Below are 22,315 nucleotides of genomic sequence, written 5' to 3'. Positions count from 1 at the left end.
TTAGCTTGCTATACTTTATGTAACAGCATTAAATGTGGATGTTCAGAGAGGATGCCCGAGTAATGTCCTGGAATGCTAGAATGTAAGCCATGGATTTGGCAGAAAATGCAGAAATAAGATTATTTTTGCAAAGAAAACTAAGAGAATCAGAATGAGTATCTTTGGTCAAAAGTATTTGAAGTTTTAATCAAAATTATATGATCAGGTAATATTGGTTCTGATTTTTAGTGGCTCTTGTATTTATTCCATATGTGTGTATTTGTATTCTGAATATATGTATATATTATATTCATTTATTATAGTATCTATAGGGACTCAATTTCTTGACAGGTAAAATTGTAGTGATAGTCTCTAAAATTCCAGATGTTACATTCTAGCCATGTATTATGCCACTCAGTATGACAGTGGAAAACCCATCCACTTCTCAGGAGCTAGCAAGAAAGGAAAGAATTGAAGACCACTCCTCAGCTTCCTTTAGACAATGGGGAAGTTGAAACTACTGTATATTTTCATGTCACTTCCCAGAACAACAACAGAGCTGAGCTCTCAGGTTTCAAATATATAATCAATGAAAGGATTTACAGTGACTGCATGTGGATTAAATAGACCTAAACAATAGTATATATTTATAGAACATGCGCTTTATAAAGAAGTTAAATAAGAAATTGCAAACCCTTCTATTCAGGTTTCTTAAGTACACAGAGATAAAAATGGAAAGCAAAGGTTTGTCCAAGGGCCAAGGGCACAGCTAAGAGCCCACCCCCAGCTCCTCAGTACTCCCCAATTGTTGCAAGAGTATTTGTACCTGATGGAAAATAATATCTCAGAACTGATTGCAAGACAATAAGTCATGAAATCTGGTTTGTTCACATTTTTTCCCTTTTCTTCCCTCTGTCAGAGTAAGCCTCCCATGGAGAAAGTTATATCATGCAAAGCATTCAACTAAACAGCTAAAATATGTTTATGCCACCTAGGGATTCTTATTTGTGGCACAGCTCCAATCAACTACCCCGGAAGAAAAGTATGTGTGTGCATGCATGTGTGCACATATGTTTGTGCATGTGTGCTTGTGTGTGTGTGTGTGTGTGTGTGTGTGTGTGTGTGTGTGTGTATTATGCCTACCAGTTCTACAATTTACAGCTGTTCAAATATTTGTCTTTTTATTTTACAAATAAGGAATTCACAGAGAAGCAGCACATTCCTCCATCCATTCTACATTTGTTTAAAGATTGGAATAAAGTGAATTAAGAATGCACATGGTTTTGACCTAATCTAGTTTGGCTTCTTCAAATTAATTCCCTTTTATTTCAGCCATTTTCTGATGAGAGTACTGTCAAACCACTAGTGAGTGCCACATTAGTCACTAAAGTTAATATTGGCAGCTTCACACTTCAGTTCTTTTGTGTCCACAAAAGAAGGCATCAGAATGCACTGTGAAGAGACAGTGAATTTAGAGTCTCCTGATTCTTACCACTGTTGGTGGTGGGAGGGTAGGCAGTTACCACTTTCTTACAGAATTTATAGACAGCTTAGATGAGATCATGTATGGGAGGGTGGTTTTTAAATGTCTGGAATGAGACACATAAAGGGAATTAAATTAAAGGACATAAAATCAATTTGTATTTTACAGATAAAAAGCAGCCATTAAACACTTCACCCAAAACCTAAATTGAAGTAAGTCAGAATTAGAAAGCCCAAGTTAAGGTTCTAAGTAACAATCTTTTTACTCTGTCCACTGACTCTTGTTATATTTTCTCTTTCTTGCTTGCTTTCTTTCTTCCTTTCTTCCTCCCTTTCTTTCTTTCTTTCTTTCTTTCTTTCTTTCTTTCTTTCTTTCTTTCTTTCTTTCTTTCTTCCTTTCTTTCTTTCTTAACTTCCTTCCTCCCTTCTTTCTTTCTTTTTCTTTCTTTCATTCCTTTCTTTCTCTTCCAACTCCTCCTCTTCCTCCTCCTCCTCCTCCTTCTTCTCAGTTTCTCTCTGTCTCTGTCTCTCTTCTTCTCCTCCTCCCTCCTCTTCCTCCTCCTCCTCCTTCTTCTCAGTTTCTCTCTGTCTCTGTCTCTCTTCTTCTCCTCCCTCCTCTTCCTCCCTCTCCTCCTTCTTATTATTTCCACCATTATGAAATTCATCATCTTATATAGAAATAGAAGAGCAATACTCTTTCTCAAAGATCAGGAAAAGTTGATTGAGGTATCAGAATTTTTGAGTTTAAGCCTGAGCTCTCTCCCTTACTAGGTTTGAGATATCCCTTTTGTACCTTGGAATCTTTCTTAAATTCAGAATGAATTAACATGAAGATCATAGGGCCACTCTCAATATTGCATGGGCCAGCAGATATATAGCACTTGGAACGATTCCTGGAATATGGAATCATTCAATCCACATCAGCAATTCTTGTGCCTACAGTACTATGCTGCTCTGTTAAGGAAGTCTCTTGTACCAGACTTGGCATCAGTCATCATAATGCAATGTTATATTAAGGCATACTAACTTTACCACACAGACCATGAAGTCAAAGAGAATGTATAAGACAGGGCTGCAGAACGCTTTAGGGAAAATACAACTTCAAGATAAGCCATATAATTCATTGTTAGAACACCTGGCAGAGTCATCTCTGAAACAGGCATGTGTTTCTTATTGGTTCTCCTTTGAGAAAAGCTGTGAAATCTTTGAAGGGATTAAAATAATTAGAAGATGTATAAGATTAATTATTTTCTGTACGTGTACAACATTTAGGAACCTGACAAATAGGAGAGGCCTTTGACACAATAGATCTACAGTATGCAACATACATCAGAATCACAGATCCAATTATATTAAGGTATGGGGGAATTCGAAGTTGCTCTTCGCCCTACCCCTAACCTATTGAACTTGTAACTTTTCTCCTTAGTATTTCTATAAGCAATCTTTCAGTCACCATTTATTGATTTGAAAGAAATTCTTATACCCCAAGGAAATACATTTAGTATTTGATAGTTTAGATATTTATAATTTTTCATGACTTTGAATCCATCTTTGTTTTATAGTAAGTCCTGTATATACAAGTCAATCTCTAGACCAAAGAGAGTAATGCTCTGTAAATACAAGACTAGACAAAGTACTATGAATGCTATTAGCCTTATAAAATAATTTGTATTTGAGGACTATGAGATAGTCCCTACCACAGTATTCCTAAAAATTGAAAACTTAAATATTTCGGGCTTTTCACCATGTTTTCCTGCTACACATGACACTTTCTGTTCTCATTTTTGGAAAGCACCACATCATTACCTCATCTGTTATCTCTGAATCTGCAATGTATTGTTAGTTGATAATCATTGTCTCTTGCTCACATTCATATTTCAATGAAATATAAATTTCCATTTTACCTTCTTCTGACCTAACTTCCATTACTATTGTCAATATTTCTGAGCCACTAACTATCACTTTAAAAAAACAAGATGCTTCTATCCAAGAGCATTTCCCCAGGAATAAGACAATTTTCTAAAATGAAACTATCACTGCCTTGGAACTGCTTAGTGATGTGAATACTATTGTTTGGTAACAACATAATAATAATGTGTTTTATACTTCTCAAGTATTGTGGTCTCAATAGCCAATGAAGGAAAAGCCAAGGAAAGGGATTATGTACAGTAGGCATGTACACAGATCATGGGCTGCGAGCCCTTCACTTTTGCACTTGGACTTCACTTCACATTGTCTTAGCTAGTTTCAAAAATCAACATAATAGCTAGAAGATGCACTGACAAGAGCACAGCCTAGTTCCCATGTTCTCTTATCTATAGCATGAAAGTTACTCTCAGTAACTCCTAAACAGTGTGTTAGAGAAGACAGTATTTTCCAAACTTTAACCCTAATCTGCTGGCTCAATTAAGACACTCATGAATATCATTATTTTTATAGGGGGCATTTTGGCATCAAATGTTGCAGTGAATTTAATCTCAACATTGAGGCTATTACTTCAAATGGAGTTGTAGACTTTGTGAACTTTTAGCTCATTGTTCATATTTACCTCAGTTGCCAGTAGGCTTCAGTGTGACGTCTAGTCCCAGTAAAAACTTCCAGCAACTGAAAACCATGAAGGTGTGAACTTCTAGATATGCTCCTCTGAATATGTTCCTTAGTGTAGACATACAGTTCATTTATTTCTCTGCCTACACAGAGCAAGCTGAGGACCAATAAAAATAATATTTGAAAATACGTTGTCTACTATAAAGATCTATATTAGTGCATGCAGTGCTATCTTGGAGTCACCTTGTCTTGGCCAGTTGGAGACCATCCACCTTCCCATTCCAGGTGAGTACTTACTTACTTTCAGCTAAATATTCAATGAGTGCTTCTTGTATTACCACCATCCCTGCTTTTCCACTTAAGATCTCTTTGGGCTTCCCTGGTCTATCTTGCTAACTACACATAGTGAGGGAGTTATATAATTCAAGCCATATCTCTGGTTTACATCCAGTTAAGGGGCTTGGTAATATAGAAAGGAGTCTACACTCTGAGAGAGAAGATGGCAGCTGACATCCAAAGAAGAAACAAGAGGTATCAGTTCAGGAAGGAACTGTGGTTCAGATTACAAATTTAATACAAGATATGATGGAAAGAGAAGAATCAAGAAAAATATTGTCACTTTCCTGAAGAGCTACAGGTTCCTATAAACTGAGGTAGAAAACATTTAAGACAAAGAGCAGCAATTTAATTTTAGATACTTCAGATCGGGGTGTATGATAGGTAGCCATGTAGAGCTGTATAGTAAATATTTGTATATGAGAATTTGGAGACTATGGGAGAAATACAGTCTGAAGTTACAAGCCTAGCACCTAGCATCATTGAATTAGATTTGATATGAAATAAATTAACTAAGCAGGGAGACAACACAGAAGAAAATATAATATATATAGCATCCCTAAACACCTCCTGTGCTGTCCTAAACAGAGAAGAAAGAGAGCTAAGTGGAAACTTAGCTCATAAAACCCATAGTGTACACATCTATTTAGGATCTATGGAGTCTGGGAATGTAAACTAAAGTGTTTAATCAGTCAACTTACCATCTGCCTCTGCCTTAAAGAACCAAATCTAAATGAACCATTTACCACTGGCTTGCCAGGAACAGAGGTTAAAATTTATAGCCATTTACACAGATAATGTACATACACACTTTGAAACACATTCGAAATCTGAAATGCCTCTTCTGTTCCAGGGCATAGACCAAACTATATCAACATAGGATATAGTTGAGATTGTACTGTGGAAGCATTTCAGAGAGGACCAGCCTCAATGTGTTCAGAAACATTAGTGGCCATTGCAGAAACTTAAGAGCTTCCTCGACACTGGTACAATTGACTCGGTTCATCAGATCCAGCCTCAAGAAACTCACAGATATGTTTACATTTTAAATCAACTTAATGAGGAATCTACAGGTGTGACAAAATGTTAAATAGTCTGCTTTTAAAAAAACTTCCAATTTCTAATGGCATGCCTTGGCTGTCTTTGACTACTATTAAGATCAATCCCTATCATAAGTAAATTCCAATTTGAGTTTTAGTAGCTCGATGTATAGTAAATTGCGAGGGAATACTCATCATTTTAATGATATGAGGCCTGTGCTCCTGGGAAGGAAGCATTCTTATTCAACAAAGTAAGCCAAGCAGAGGATTAGAACTATGGAAACACATACCATATTTTATAATTCTTTTTTTTTTTAAAGTCAGTCTCGGTTTCAGGAAAGACCTTGAAATATTTTGGTTAGTGCTTTTTGTTTGCTCCTGTGTTGTCTGGTCCCATAGCTGTGCATCTTACTTTTGTGGCTTAACTACCTTTACCCTTGTGATTTAATAGAAAACTCCATCTCTGCTGACTGGCAATGCCCTCCAGTGGTCATTTTGGAAAAAAAAAAAAAAGCCTGAAATAAGGTCCGAGTTCTCATATGCCACAGGGGAGGCAGTGATCAGAAAGGTCTGCTAATTATAAAGCTTATAAACTTTTTTTAAAATATGGTTCTTCCGATAGCCTATCTCTTTTAATGTTCTTTCCAAATACTCTGTCTCTTTTTCTGTTACTTCCAAACATATAAATCTGCATGCAGTATCAATGCCATCTTGGTATAGATTTACATGCTTAAACAGAGCTTGTAGCAAGATGGGAAAATGCAGGCACAAAGTATGTGTGCTATTTGGGGCTTGCATGAATCCTAGAACAAAGCAGAAGATTATTTGCAGAACATTTTATTCCTGGAAAATAAGTCCAAAAACAGCATTCACAGCATGCTTTTCCCAAAATATGTTGCCTAGTGACCAAATTGAATCAATTGTCAATTGATCTACTGGGAGCCTCAATGGACGGTCTGTTTGGCGACCCATTATGAGAAAAAATGAGCTTGCGGAGTTCAGTCTGCCAGTGGAGAAAAGTGAAACCGGGAACAGGAAAAGGCTATATTAGTAAGAATAGGAGAGTAATATGGGAAGATGATTATGTTCATGCAAAATGTAGAGAAGAGAATTTCAGACAAAAGGATATGTGTATATTTTTGAGGCTTTGTAGTGATAAAACTGCACAACAATCCAACAACTATACAGGCATTTGCTTTTCACATCTGAGAAAACTGAGTTACAGACAATTATTTGACGTGTAAAGTAATGAACATCTGCATACAGAATACTTTCTTTTAAAAGGAGCATTATGACAAAAAAAAAGATTATATAGGAGTTTATAGACAAGTGGTAAGGGTCATAGAAAAACAAGCATATATAGTTAAAAATTGACAACTGTATTTGTATATAGGTGTCGGTATGTGTGTGTGTGCACGCATGTGTATTAGTTACTCAGTTTGGACAAGGGTAATAGAGCAGATTACATAGCTGGATATCTCACCCACAAAGTTATTCTGTTACTCTTCTACAAGCTGCATGTACCAGATCCAGATAACATCCAATTCTGTTTCTGGGGCTCTCTCTTTTGTGTGCCTTCCTCATATGTCTTCACACAGGCTCCCAGAATCCCACTCAAATATGGTGTACTCTGAAGAGGCATTTCTCTCATATTGACACCACCTCTATGGTGTACAGACTGTAACATCATGTCATGCAGCTCTCATTATCCCCTATTTAGAAAAGAGCCTATTTCTAAATATATCACAGCAGGTTGAGATTTGGGACTCTGGTTTATAAATCTTTGGAAAGCACAATTCCATATGTAGAATATATTTTACTTTACATAAGTGAAAAACTTAAGAAGAGACAGCAAAATATCATTTAATATACTTAAATTATACCCTGCAAAGTTGACATAATCCATAACTAATCCAGCACTCAAAGGGAAAGAAGATTAGATGCCTCATACCAACTATTAGCAAAATAATGACCAGACCTTGGATCAAAGCTTTGGAAATTGACCTGGAGGAAGTAGGCTTAGGAAATAACACCAAAAAGGATATAAAAACTAGATCAAACCAGGACTCATCTTTGCCAGACTTTACTTCATTCTTCCATAGCAGAAACCACTTTCTCCTGAAAGTTTTCAAAATTTTATTTTCCAAAACAAACACAGATGGGTACCCAACGACCCAAGAAATACTAGTGGAAAGTTGGGAAGTGACATCAGTAATAGAGGAATGTTTTATGAGACACAGTATGAACCCTGGTATCCCTGTGCTTGGAACTAAATCCTACTGAGGAGCCAATACACTGCAACAAGCTACAATACACGACTCTATTCATGAGGAAAGGAAACTGGGCAGTTATCTAACCACTCCCTCTTATGACCCTTAACCAAAGGGTCATGAACAAAATCTATACCATGCTTATGTTTCCCCAAGTGTAAATCTTATATGTCTCCATATTCTGGAAAAAAAAAATCCAAAATGGTACCTGTTCACAATAACTCCTGACCAGATATGATTTTTTTAAAATTGTTGTCTATCCGCACAAAGATGTAACACAGTTTCCAAGTCCAGTTGTTGCTGCAACCTTGAACCCAGTTTCATATCAGTCAAGTCATGTGGATCTCTACCTCTTTCTCCAGCTATTGAAAACTCTCCTCACTGTTCTCCATTATGCTGTCATCCAGGTTATGCTACATTTGAAAATGTGACTGAAATTCATAAACATGCATGCTATCACCTAATTTCTCTGCCTAAAACCCTGGAATATTCCTGGAGTGCCGTTTAAAATAGCTGTGAACTTTTTGGCATCCTTTGGTTTTACTTTATGTCCAAGCTTATCCCAGGTTCTTCTCCCTCTACAAATGCATATATGGTCTCACCACCTGACCTTCCCTGCCCCACACTTGGGTGACCACCATGGGTGGAAACCTAGTTTGCCTGAAAGTGGATCTCAAAACATAGCACAGCCCATTTACAAAAATAAGTCCTCTGTAAAGGAAATGATACAAATGGAAGCTTTTGGGTTGTCTATACCTCAGGTTACTCATGCTAACAAAATATGTACTTTTTTTACACACTAAGATAAATATTTTATAAATGTTAAATGCCCTGATTTCTCAAGCTAAGTGACTGTGTCTATGCACAATAGAAATGTCACAAAGGGGAAAGATAGTCTGTAGAGACCATATCCAGAGGCTAGGCATGGCTCCTGGTTGAGGAATGGGGCCACCCACCCATTTCCAAAATTTTAACCCAGAATTGCTCCTGTCTAAAGGAAATATGGGGACAAAGAGTGGAACAGAGACTGAAGGAAAGGCCACTCAGAAACTGTCCCACCTGGGGATCCATCCCATATGCAGACACTATTGTTGATGCCAAGAAGTGCTTTCTGACAGGAGAATGGTATAGCTGTCTCCTGAGAGGCTCTGCCAGAGCCTGTCCAATATAGATGGAGATGCTCTCAGCCAACCATCAGACTGAGCGAGGGGACCCCAATGGATGAGTTAGAGGAAGGACTGAAGGAGCTGAAAGGGTTTGCAAACCCATAGGAAGAACAGCAATATCAACCAACCAAACCCCCCAGAGCTCCCAGAGTCTAAACCACCAACCAAAGAGTACACATGGAGGGACCCATGGCTCTTTCTGCACATGTACCAGAAGAATGAGCTTATATGGCATCAATGGGAGGGGAGGCCCTCGGATCTGTGAAGGCTCAATGCCCCAGGTAGGGGAATGCTAGGGCGGTAAGGCTACTGTGGGTGTGTGGGTGGGTGGGGGAGCACCCGCATAGAAGCAGTGGGAGAGAGGATGAGATGGAGGTTGTTGCAGAGGGGAAATTGGGAAAGGGGATAATATATCAAATGTAAATAAATAAAGTTGCCAATAATAAAAAAAAAAAGCAATGTCACAATGGTTTCCAAAGAGAAAGAGACAGAAATATAGAAATGAATGCTTCTAATTCAATGGATAGTCCACAGGTTGAAACTTTAAGTCCTCCACTCTTCCTTCTCTTCTCTCCTCAGTTTACTCTTTCTCATTAACCAAAGTCTCACCATCCACTTATGAAATGTCTTAGTATATGTCTTTCCTCCATCTGCTTTGCTATAGTCTAAGATCACTTCCTCCTCTTCCTCCTCCTCTCCCTCCCCCTCTTCCACCTTCATCCCTACCTACTTTTCTTCTTTTCCTACTCTTCCTCCTTCTCCTCATCTTCTTCCTCTTTCATTTTTAAGACAGGGTCTCACTGTTTGCTCTGGAAGTCCTGAAACTCACAGAGTTCCAGGCTGTCTCTCTCTACCAAGTCCTGGAAGGAAACCTGTGTACTACTACAGTCCACTCTGAGATCCATTTCTTTGCTTATAATATTTCACAGGCAACCTGTAAAATTCTTCCCATCATCTAATCCATGTTTCTCCTCACTCCTTCCTCAATTTTACTTCTGAAACTACAGACAATGATCAATTACAAACAAATAACATCAAGTCATTAAATATTCAAAATACATGTCACAATATTCTTATTTACTGAATAAAATCACATATAACATCTTTATAAGTCTGTTACCACTGATTAATAACTTATTTATTTTAAATTTTTTCTAATAACTATAATTTCTCTAATACCCATCGCTATTTACTACACAGAACACTTGAAATATCTTTCTTATATTAAAAATATCTAGTGAAAAATTGCAATTCCAGTTTTTCCTTAACTCATGCAAAAAATTCAAGGTAACATTTTTAAAAGAAAAAGGAAAGACAATAAAAAGGGGTAGGGGACCCAGCATAAGAGAACCAGTAGCAAGGACCAGCGGATAGAGGGGCCAGAAATGGTAATAGGATGTGGTGAAATCAGACTACGTACATGTATGAAAATGTCATGATGAAGTTCATTTTTTTTTGTTGAAAGTGTATTTTATTTTTTTAATTAATTAATTTTTTACATCCCAATTGCTGGTGTCCCCCTCACAGAGTCCCCCCTTCTCCCCTGAAAGGGAAACCCTCCTTGATATCCCCCCAAAATTATTAACATGTCTGACTATGGATCTGAAGTTTATTATTTTGAACATTTATTTATGTAACAAAAATAAAGCTCATTTTTGAAAGCTTCTTAAGAACTTTTGTATATTGACCACTAGAGGGAGCTACATTAGATTATTTTTATCCATTGGTTTCTCATACACTGCTGAAATAGCCTAATACATTGGTTTCTTTTCAGGTTTTTCTCAGTTCCTCCATGGCTTCCTACAACCTTAGATGATGACAATTTGAGACTGTAAGGCCCCAAATGAAGATAAGTCTTTCTTCTTTGATATGATTTGTTTTAATGTTCCAAAGGAAAAAACAAAACAGTTTTGTGGGTATTGTAATCTAACAATTTTCTACTATGGAGTTTGATGAGATCCAGGCCAGCTACCTGCAGTGTAGATTGTTATCCTATAGACTGTAAACCTAATGCATGTGGTCTCACAGACGTTACAAGTCTCTGACTTATGGATAACTAGAACTGAAATGATCTTCGTGAGCATACTGTGTTAAACCAGTCTGTGAGGCCGAGCTTCCGGCTATTCACACAAGGATGAGCTGCAAAGAGAGAGGAACATGAGTGGATTTCACAATTCAATGAAATGACTGTTATGAGAACATATTTATTTTAAAGAAGAAATATAACACTAGCATGCACAACTACACAAAGGGAGCATGGTTACAAGTTCAGTTTGCTAGCTGGCGAAATTCCTTTCTTCGGAAAGACACTGGCTTTCCGTGAGCCCAAATCAGCTTACAATGGAGAGAGGAGTAGGAAAAGAAAGAGAAATAACAACCTAAAGCCAAGAGTTGACCCAAATATTATGCAAGGATGATCTGCTGGTGTTTCAAATGCTGCAGAGTACTCAAAGTTTTAAGCCCGCCATTTTATCCAAAACCCATATTTCTCTGTTGCTAATTTATACTAATTACCTGACCCCTTTTTAGCTGCCAGGGTTTCTTTAGGCTTGTCCTGTCATGCTTAATAATTTATACATATCTTTGACATGTCTTTATTTTCTGCCTACTATCAGCAAAATATGTGCCCCATAATTTATGTCACAAACATCCATAGAATATGAAATATCGTGTGTCTGCCATATAGTAACTACTAAAGAAGTGTTGGTATCTAATTGGTTCAAAAGAAGCATTTTAATTTATTGCAAAGCATGGTTAGCCTTTAGCAGTGAGACTCATTTCTTTTAATCTTCTAAAGGTAGCTTAGCTAATTTACCTGCTCCAAATGCTCACTTACATATAGGAGTTGAGAGTCTATTCCTGGAACTAACTAAATTCATCAGCTTGTGAGGGCAACAGCTTTGCCTGCAGGACTTCACTGACATTTATTCACAGAAGGAAGCCACCCTAGCATCAGAATGAGCTGAGCAAGCTGGAGGTGTTGCAAATCAGGACTCCACTTAGTAAACCCACACAGTACGCACCAACAAAATTCCTGCACTTCGTCTTAAGGAAGATGCACAGATGTGTGTGTGGGGAAATTCCTTAAATAACAAAGATGAAATGTAATTTTAGATCATGATGTTGCAAGAGAGTGCTATGGGAGTGTGTCTAGGGAAAAACGAGACCAGAAGAGCAGTGCATTTTAAGATAGAATGTGAGTAAAAAAGACTGAATATCCAGCACATAAGATTCAATCAGATTCCCTTTTGGATTGCATTTGGATGCATGGATGGTCAGATGTATAAATTAATGGTGCTTGTGTGTACACAGACACACACACAGACACTTCTATATTACATTTTTTCCCTTCTCACAATTTACAATAACAAACAACAGTGTGATTTATTTGGGCCAAAATAAAAGCAAAGATAAATGCTCACAAAGTGCATGTATTCATTCATTAATTCACTAATTCCTCCTACCCACACCTCTCATTTTTATTTAAAGAGAAAAGGCTAATAAATAATTTTCTGGGAATCAGTCAAAAGATATATGTATCTGGGGAACTAAGGTAAGAAAGATGACCCTTCCCTTCTTATCACCAGGCAGTCCCAATAATTTTGGAAGGTTGACCATGCATTCTTAAACATTGCAAATTACAATGTCTGACTCTCAGGAAGCTAATCATTTCTTCTAGGGTGTACAGTGAGGATTTTTACGAACTTGAAATTTCACCTACCTTGTGCTTTCCTTTTGTTCCTCAACCCTGTAGACCAGTAGGTTAACAAAGCAATTGAGGTGACAAAGCCATAATCAGTCCAATTCTCTACAGTCCATAATGTTTCTCCTGCTAAATGATGGCAGATGAGGTGTTTGGAATTGCTATGACAATTTCATACTAGGGAATAGAGAATCAGCAGTCACATTAATGCAGACCAGAAAGATAACAAAAGCCTTAGATCTCACTACCCCAGAAATGTGTTTTAGCTACTATGTTGTCTAAAAAAGAAGGCGAAATAAAATAAAAAGCAGAAAGAGATGATACAGATGCATTTTTGATAATTGTTTCATTAATGGATGTAGTAGAAGACCATGAAATATATTCTAGGAACTCTCTTGATGATAATCTTTCCATCTAATGTCCTTCTATAGCCAACCTATAGAGACATATGTGAGGACAGGCTGATAAAGACAGTACACCTGCTCTAACAAAAATAGGACACTTGGAGCAAGCAACTAGATATGGCAAAGAAGGTGAGAAACGAGAAATGATTCTATCAGGTACCCTGCATGGACCATTTAGAGTCATCCAGTCTCACCTGTTCTTGCTCCATGACAGCTATTTGTACACAGAGTCCCTCATGCCACTAAAATGGCTAATAATCTCATACTTCTATAGTATATCTTCATCCCAACTAAGGACACTCCTTTTTGATACTTAAATACAAGTACGTGTGTGGGGCAGAGCAGAGTGTATGCATCAGTGAGTGAAAGTGCCTATGGAGTCTAAAAGAAGATGTTATAGTCCCTTGGGCTGTTGTGAGCTGCAGTTGTGAGCTGCAGTTGTGAGCTGCTAAATGTTATTCCTTAGAAGCAAATGGTCTACTCTAATTGCAGTACATGATCTTAACTACTGAGGCATCTCTTCAGATTCACTTAGAAATATCTTATCAGTGATGGAAATAGGAAGCTGGGAGACAATTCTTGAGTCCAAACAAGTACACAGAGAAATATGAGCAATTTAAAAACTGGCATGCTAAACTTCTGGCCAAAAGAGAATATGCATAATTGATGGAGTCTCTGTAGGTGTCAGTGATCCGTGAAGGGGTGAGAAGGAAAACTCAGTTCAGATTGACTTAATTAACCTGGATCAAACTTTGGCCAGTCAATTGCTATGGGCTTTATTATCATAATATATAAATACAGAATTTCAGAAAAAGTTCCCAGGCAACAATCATTTCAATTCCAGGTGCACAATAAAGTTTAAAGTGTGACTACATAGGAACTCCTTTGCAAGGTACATGTGACCTTAAAGATGGGTTCTATAGCTCAAGGGCATATGATCTGGTGTCATGTTTTAGTAAAGGTTTTATTGCTATGAAGGGACACAATGACCAAGGCAACTCTTATAAAGGAAAATATTTGATTTGAGTCTGGCTATCAATTTCAGAGTTTTATTCCATTATCATGGTGGGAAGCATCACAGCACGCAGGCAGACATAGTGCTGGAGGAGCTGAGAGTTCTACATCTTGATCTGAGGGCCACCTGGAGGACACTGGATGTGTTTCACCCTGGATAGAGCTTGAGCATCTATATGAGACCTACAAGGCTGCCCTCACAGTGATGCACTTCAACAATGCCAGAACTATTTCAAGAAGGCATGCATCCTAATAAAGCCTCACCCTGTGGGCCAAGTATTCAAACACAGAAGTCTATGGGGGACACACCTATTTGAACCACTACATATGGTTTCCGACTAAGCATTGAGGTCAGCAGGCTGTAAAGTACATATGACATATACTCTAAAAATGGATTTTATTAACTGGGAGCTAAAAATAAAGGTTCAGGGAGGGAGAATCTGAACAAACATCCTAAAGTCTCCCTTAGAGATAGTAAATGGCCACCATGTTGTTATCACTACCCACTCCCAGATTTCTGGGTGGGAAAAATAGGTTATTTTATCTTCCCCATCAAGTAGAGGTCTCTGAATATTTAACATTCCTGGGTTTTGTGTGAACTGTAGGCAAAAAGACCTTCATGCTTCCAACATATAATGACTATTTTCTCCTGAAGATGGCCTGATGTGTAATTTAAGGAGTTTTTTTGATGATATCCTTTGGCAATCAGTCATGTTTCATAGTTCATTCAGTAGCCCACCCTTTTGCATTATGACTACTCCTGAGATTAGCACACCATCTTTCCCTTTTCTTCCATATCTTACATTACTTATCACTTGTTGCTGCTGCTTCTTGGACTTTACTTCTTTAGTCAACATATATAATAATATATCTAACTATGCTATATTTGCCTTAGTTTTCCAAGGAATTCAAGCTAAGCTTTATGGGGACTTTCAGTCAATTTCTATAAACAATAGTTGAAAAATTAATCCACACTATTCACACACAGAGAACTTTGGAGCTTTCAAATGGGAACACTTATTTCTAAACGTCTTTTTCACATTGACTCAACTCAATTGATCATTGACTCAATTGATCCTGAAAATCATGATCTTCACATTGACCAGCAAAAGCTTCTTCTTCAAATTGTTTTATAAAATGCATTTGATTGACACCTGGTCTAGAACCACAAAATGAGAAAATTAAACAGGGAAAAGGAGGTAGACTCAAGCAAAGAAGAAAGTCTGGAGGGAGGCTACTCTCTTTAGTATTGCACAAAGAAACTAACAGCTGAGAGTGGGGAAGCAAGTGAAAGTGCCATTCCTCCCACTAGGTGTTTTCTGGTGATGTGAGGACCTGAACTACCTCACTTGATTCTCAAGTTAGAGCATCATCATCATTATCATCACAATAAAACCAGAGGAGATCAGGGTAAAAGTTCCTACACCTCTAATAATTGTGAAGGCCTCCTGACTGGTAAATGTCTATACAGGCATATTTAAGGATTTAGAATCCTTGGCCTGTTTATGGACTCTCAAAGGAGAGAATATAAGATGGGAAAAGGAACATGGAATTTAAGAATTTAAAGGATTTTTCCTCTTTCTGTCTTGTCTTCCCTCCCTGCCCCTCTCTCATTTCCCAACTCTCTACAGTTCCATTAACTACTAGGAGTCTGGTTTTCCATGTGTGGAAGGATCCTCTTCACACTCTTAACACAGATGCAGTAAAGATCAGCAAGGGAATACTTGTGGAAGTACTTTATTAACCACAATGGGGAAAATCAATACCCCTGTGCTATAAATATGATCTCTGTCATTCCTAGTCAACACTTTCTTGTTTGAAGAAGTGTTTATTCCTCATCATATTTAGCCAAACTGATTACAAATACATAATTATCTCCTTGAGCTATCAATAACTAGGTTGAAGTAAAAGGTTCATTTTCAAAAGCTCTTTATACTGAAAATCTTTTTTCCATCACCACTGTGGGATCTAAGATCACCAAGACCTTGGGGGATAGCTCTAGCCCAGGAGGACAGACCTAAATTATGGAATATGTCATCCATTTTTTATCTTCTTTATTAAAAAACAGACTCTCTTTAACTAGGATGAACTACAGCTGACTTGAACTGAGAATATTATAAAAATAGTTGTTAAAGAAGTATTTTTAGCCTCCATGTCTTTCATTCTCAAATATCATGAAAATTCACATTGGTTGAGACCAAAAGGAGAGAGAAGAAACTATGAATAAATGAGTAAAAAATTCATTTCCTTTTATAAACGTCAACACAGTAAACATTTTTGTATTTCCAAGTAACTGTCTGGATAACTTAAAACAAAGTATTAGTGTATCTAAAGCCTGTTCTTCTCTAATGCAAGACAAAAGGGGAGAGGGAGGCTTTGGAGAAAAAGGAAGGTGGAGAGGAACTTGGAGGAGCACAGAAAGGAGAAACTTTAATCAGGATATTTTTTGATAAAAAAATCTATTTTAATAAAAGAAAAAAGTAAAAATATATTTGAATAATTTTCAAATATATATTTATATACTTCATATTATGTAAACATATATGTTTATATTTTATGTGCATATGTATATATGTATATATATGTGTGTGTGTGTGTGTGTGTGTGTGTGTGTGTACATGTTTTACACATGTGTTCACACATATATACATGTTAAACTTGTTTCCACTAAATGGAACAGGAAAATGACTATCCTCTATCTCCTAAGTTGTTTGCCTGGGCTACAAGTTAAATTGGGATAAATGATTTAAAAAGATAACTATGCTTAGTCACACACATTCACATAGGAGTCTCACAAAAATGTGTAACTCAAAGGACAACTGACTAAAGCTTATATAGCACTGTGGAATCAGAGACAGGAGACAGGGCTTGGGGCTTCCTGGAAGAGCTTGGAGGCAAGGCAGGGGAGGTAGACAGAAAAATGCATTGAGAATAAGCACTTCCTCTTTGTACAGACAAAATCATTGTGTCTGCTCTGCGTCATCTGGGTACAAATACAAACCGTAATATAGATTTCCTTCTTTATAGAAAGGAACATACTCAAACTACACTTATTTTTATAGTTTCCTAAAATAATCTTTATCCCACAAAGAAGCATATCTTTGTAGTAATATTTAGGGGTAGTGCCTGAAGCCATCCCAGCCTGGATTGGTTTGAAGTGGGACACAGCATGGGGAGGAGCTTTGAAGACTGATAGTCTCTGGCCTTGTAACTCTCTAACAATACTGAATGTTTACTGACAACTTGTAACATGTCCCAAAGGCTTTCTTCCTTATTCTATGGTTAAAAACTACTGACTTCTTTTATTTTTAATTCTGTGTTTTATAAGGTTATAACTCTGTGCTTTATTTAACTCTTTATGCTTAAATAAATGCTAAGAAAACTTAATTCTTTTTTTTAATATTTAGTTATTTTTTATTAGATATTTTCTTTATTTACATGTAAATTTCTCCTTTCCCAGTTTCCCCTCCAAAAAACAAAGAAACAAACAAAAACAACAAAAACAAACCCCTGTTGCCTCTCCTCTCCCCATGCCTGCCACCCCACCTTCTCCCACTTATTGGCCCTGGCATTCCCCTACCCTGGGGCACAGGGCCAAGGTCCTCTCCTCCCACTGATGATTGACTTTGCAATCCTCTACTATACACATGCTGCCCGAACAATCAGACCCCTCCATGTGCAGTCCTTGGTTGGTTGTGGAGACCCTGGGAGCTCTGAGGGTACTAGTTAATTCATATTGTTGTTAGTCCTAAGGGGCTGCAAACCCCTCAGCTCCATTGGTCCTTTCTCTAACTCCTTCACTGAGGATCCTGTACCGAGTTGGACTCGGGTGAGAGCCGCCATTTTCTCTCCAGTGAGTTTCTAAGACCAGAGCAGCCAGCCGGGAGGCACAGGCTCCACTAGTCCAAGGGGAGCTGCAGGGCTGCAGGGACAGGATCTTCACAGCTTCCGAAAACTTAATTCTTACTGTTCTATGCTAAAACTTAACTCTTCTTACTCTTCTGTGCTTCGTTAAGCACTGAAAACTTAACTCTTACTGTTCTGAACTTTATTAAGCACTGGGGAAATGTAACTCTTTATAAACTATTACTAGTACTTTAATAAGTGCTAATATCTTATGTATGTATGTATGTATGTATGTATGTATGTATGTATGTATGGGTGTTTGGGTGTATGTTTGTGTATATATATATGTGTGTGTGTGTGTGTGTGTGTGTGTGTGTGTGTGTGTGTGAATGTTTGTGTGTTTGTCCCATAGCAGTAGAGAATTAAGTAAAGGAATGTATAGCTAGTGCTCCTTTTTCTGTCCGGGCAGCCAGAAGTCTTTCTGTATAGGCTGTTTAACTGTTTTTGAACTAGAGAGGGAGGAAAGGAAAAGAATAAAAATGCTTAGTACAGACAAGTATGCACAGACACATATACATTCATACACCCACACTCTCATACTCTGGCCGGACCCAACCAACTGTCATTATCAACTCCACAAATATTCATGTATATACACATACATATAGACAAACAGACATATACATTTGGTGGATGTATAGATGGATAGATACATGAGCTAGAGCTCTCTAACCCATACTATCCCACCAAATTTCTTTTCTCTGGTCCTTCTATATATTCTTGGCAAAAAGTTCTCTAGATAATTACCTCAGAAATGAAATGATAGACAAAATGGGAGTTACAGAAGGATGTTGATATTAAGTTCAAACCAGTGTTTCACTCTATATGCTCATCATAAGTTCAAAACAACAGTTTTTACATGGCCTTCTCTTACCTTATCATAGGACACATCTGTGGCTTTATCCTTGAACCTAAAATGTTTTTCCTTGACCATTAATTTGTCCCAGTTTGTCTTTCTAGTGTAATTATAAAAGTTCATTGTTTTTCTTAATATGCAGCCTTTACTTACTATATGAGGAGTAAGTACACTCTATTCTGGATTCTAACTTTATTACATCTTTCTAGCAAAGCAACTAAGACCATCTCTTAAAACTTTCTTTCTAAAATTATTTAAATTAAATCAAGAACTCTATATGATCATTAATTAATCTAAACATCATTAATTTATGAAAGTTCTTCCTTTTCTTGATCTGCAGATAATCTGATAAATAGGGTAGGATAATGTCCAGAAATTATTTTATCAATTTAATAATTATAAGAAAGACATATCAGCTGCAAGAAGCAATTCTGTGGTGATGTTTCCTTAGAACCTTGTCATTGAACTCACCCATAGTAGATCATGCAAAAATGGTGGCCCATGCCCAAGAAGACCATCTGCTAACCTTAGCTTAACTTGCATGGCTCCTGACATGATGGTATGTTCTAAGGCTCAACATTATTTTTGAAGTGAGAGTATCATGAGGTGAAGGTGGAATTTGGCAAAGGATAAAATATATCTCAGTTACACTACAATAATTGACATATAACAGAGCATGTACATGCCCATCTATAGCTTCTTTCTTAAAGTAGTATATCTCTATGACTTTCAGACAATCACACTCTGCTCATTTTACTCATATCGTAGAACAATCAATTCTTCTCTTTGGTTGTATTAGTTCTCCCTCCCTTTATTAGTATATAAAATTAAGATATCTTAGTTTGAAGCATGCTTCTTCATTTCCTATAACCATGCATTTTAAGTGATCTAATTTTTAACCCACAGGCTTAGTTGCCATTGAATGAAGACAATACATAGCACATTAACCCCAGATTTTCCTCGGAATTGCAGGATTATTTTTAAAAGTTTCATTTATTGATTGATTTAATGTGTAACTATATTTTGTCTCCATGTATGTCTATACACCATTTGTGTGTGTGTGATGCTTTCGGAGACCAGAAGAGATCATCTTACCCCCTGGAACTGAAGTTAAAATTGATTGTGAGTCACCATATAAGTGTTAGGAATTAAACCCAGGGATCTCTGAAAGAGCATCTAGTAGTGCTCTTAACTATGGAGCCATCTCCCCTGTCTCAAGAGTTGTAGAATGATAAAGCCAACTGCCAAAGCAACAGTCATCTTGGATGTTCTTGTGGCCCTCAAGCATCAGAACTTGAAAAGGCCCATTTGTCAGTGTTTGTCAGTGATCTCTGTTGTAGTAGAATTTAGGATCATTGATTCAATAATGTCACATAAATCCTTTCACACTCTAATGAGCTCTGGTGCCAGACACTGCCTTTTATGTTTAGGATAACATCAAATAAAACATGAAAATTTTCATCCACATGAGGGGAAATAATTCTCTTTGTTCATATTCATATCTCTATATTCCATATCCATCAACCCCCAACATCTTTACCACCTAATGATCCTTAAGTCCTTGCATTTTGTTAAAGCACAAACTCTAGCTAGTCTAAATTGCTGTCAGCTTTCACTTGCACCATTACCAAAATAGCCTCCCAGCTGGTCTCTCTTTCTTATTCATATCTCTATAATCATTCTTCCTTCAGCCAAAATGATCTTTACAAAAAAGTAGTTACATCATGCATCTTTCTTGTCCAAAAAAAATTCTCCATTTCACTTAAATTAATGCTCCAAATACTTATAGTTCATAAAATTCTGCATGACCTGACTAACCATTAATATACACAACCTATTTTTTATAATAAGTCTCAAAGAAATTTATTTTAAAACTAATTTTGCTCGTCCTCCATATGTTGTGTCTCAGCCACACCAACCTGATCAATTTTTCTGGAGAACACAGTTCACCCATCATAACACTCAGTAGGTGCTGCTACTCCTACTGAGGAGGTTGCTCACCTCCACCTCCATGCCTTTGTCACAAATCAAACCACTACATTTCATAACTGAATTGTCTCCTGTGTGGTGGTTCTTGAGGCCTTATGCTGGTGATAAAGATTCATCTCTGCTTGCAAAGGGATAATACCAATGAACCTATTGAAAATAATGCAGATTAAAAATTCACTTAAAGCTGTGAATCTTTATTATAATCTAAGACTTTTTATAAGTTAGCTTCTACTATCTTAAAAATAATCAGAACACTTATATTAGGCTGTAACTGGACAAAATCACCCACCACAGACCTTTTTTTATAATAAAATAGTGAGTATCTTTTGAAACTCATTGTATGGTTTACTGAAAGTGAGAAGGCAGAATAATAGAGTAGACACAAATTTGCACCATTGGTTTGTGGTTTTTTGTTTTTGTTTTTGTTTTTTTTACACAAGGGCCTCGAAATTGCTATGTAGACTAGTTGGGGCTCAAAGTAATATAGATCCATCTTTTCTAGTTTCCCAAGTGCTCAGAGTAAAGGTGTTTGCCACCATTCATCGTTCTATACTCTTGTCAAGTATAAACTTCTAAACTCAACCACTATAAGGTAAGAATTTTCATATTCTGTATAGAAAGATAGTGTTTTGCTTTTATAAAGTACTTGAAAATTATAATAGAATAAAAATAATACAGTAAAAAGATCTAGGTCTTCCCACAAAAAGTAAATGAAAAATGTAGTAAATACAGCAAATGCTTCTGCAAAAAAAGAAAAAAACAAAAAAACAGAGACCTGTTAAAATAGAAATTCCCTGCATCCCATACGAGGATAAGCCAATGAAATCACCCAATTATGTAAATGTGTAATAATCCCAACTGTGTCATCAGATCCCTTTCCCTGTGGTCAGAGCCATATACTTCTCCCCAAGGAAAGGGAGATGCTTAAACTAGTTTTTGCCTTGACTATATGGACTAGAATTGGGGCTGTAAGTTGAGCATGTCTGGGAATGGTTAATTAAATGTACACAGGAGTAGGCAGTGGGACTGACATGCAACAAGATGGAGTGCCAAGAACATTGTTCAATCCATTACCACAGTGTCACAGAGAGGCACAGTGTACAGAGAGGCACCAAGGGGTACTAAAGAGGTCACCTCAGGGCCTTAGGAAAATTCCACCAGGCCCCAGAACTTGAAAGGAAGTTCCCTCCTGGAAGGGAAAAGGCTGATTACATTCCTCAGAAAAACCCTGGGGTGGACCAACCACTGGCCACCTGCAGATATAGGAAACCCTTACTACCTCATTTCCTAAGTACAAATCAGTTCAAAGGTCAAAATTTTCCACCAATCATTCTGTGCCTAGTTGCTACTGCTCTATTCTGCCCCTGAAAACTGTATAAAAATTTGCCAAGCTGGGCAGTGGTGGTGCACATCTTTAATTCCAGCACTTCAGAGGCAGAGGCAGGTGGATTTCTGAGTTCAAGACGAGCCTGTTCTACAGAGTGAGTTCCAGGACAGCCAGGGTTATACAGAGAAACCCTGTCTTGAAAAAGCAAAAACCAAAACCAAAAACCTTGCTGAAAGAGCTGCCCAGGGTAGTCGTCTTCTCTCCTTTGGGTGCAGGACTCCACCAGTGCACTGAAA

The sequence above is a fragment of the Mastomys coucha genome, unplaced genomic scaffold, assembly GCF_008632895.1.
Source record: "Mastomys coucha isolate ucsf_1 unplaced genomic scaffold, UCSF_Mcou_1 pScaffold12, whole genome shotgun sequence".
Taxonomy (NCBI): Eukaryota; Metazoa; Chordata; class Mammalia; order Rodentia; family Muridae; genus Mastomys; species Mastomys coucha.
This window is presented reverse-complemented; position numbering follows the sequence as displayed.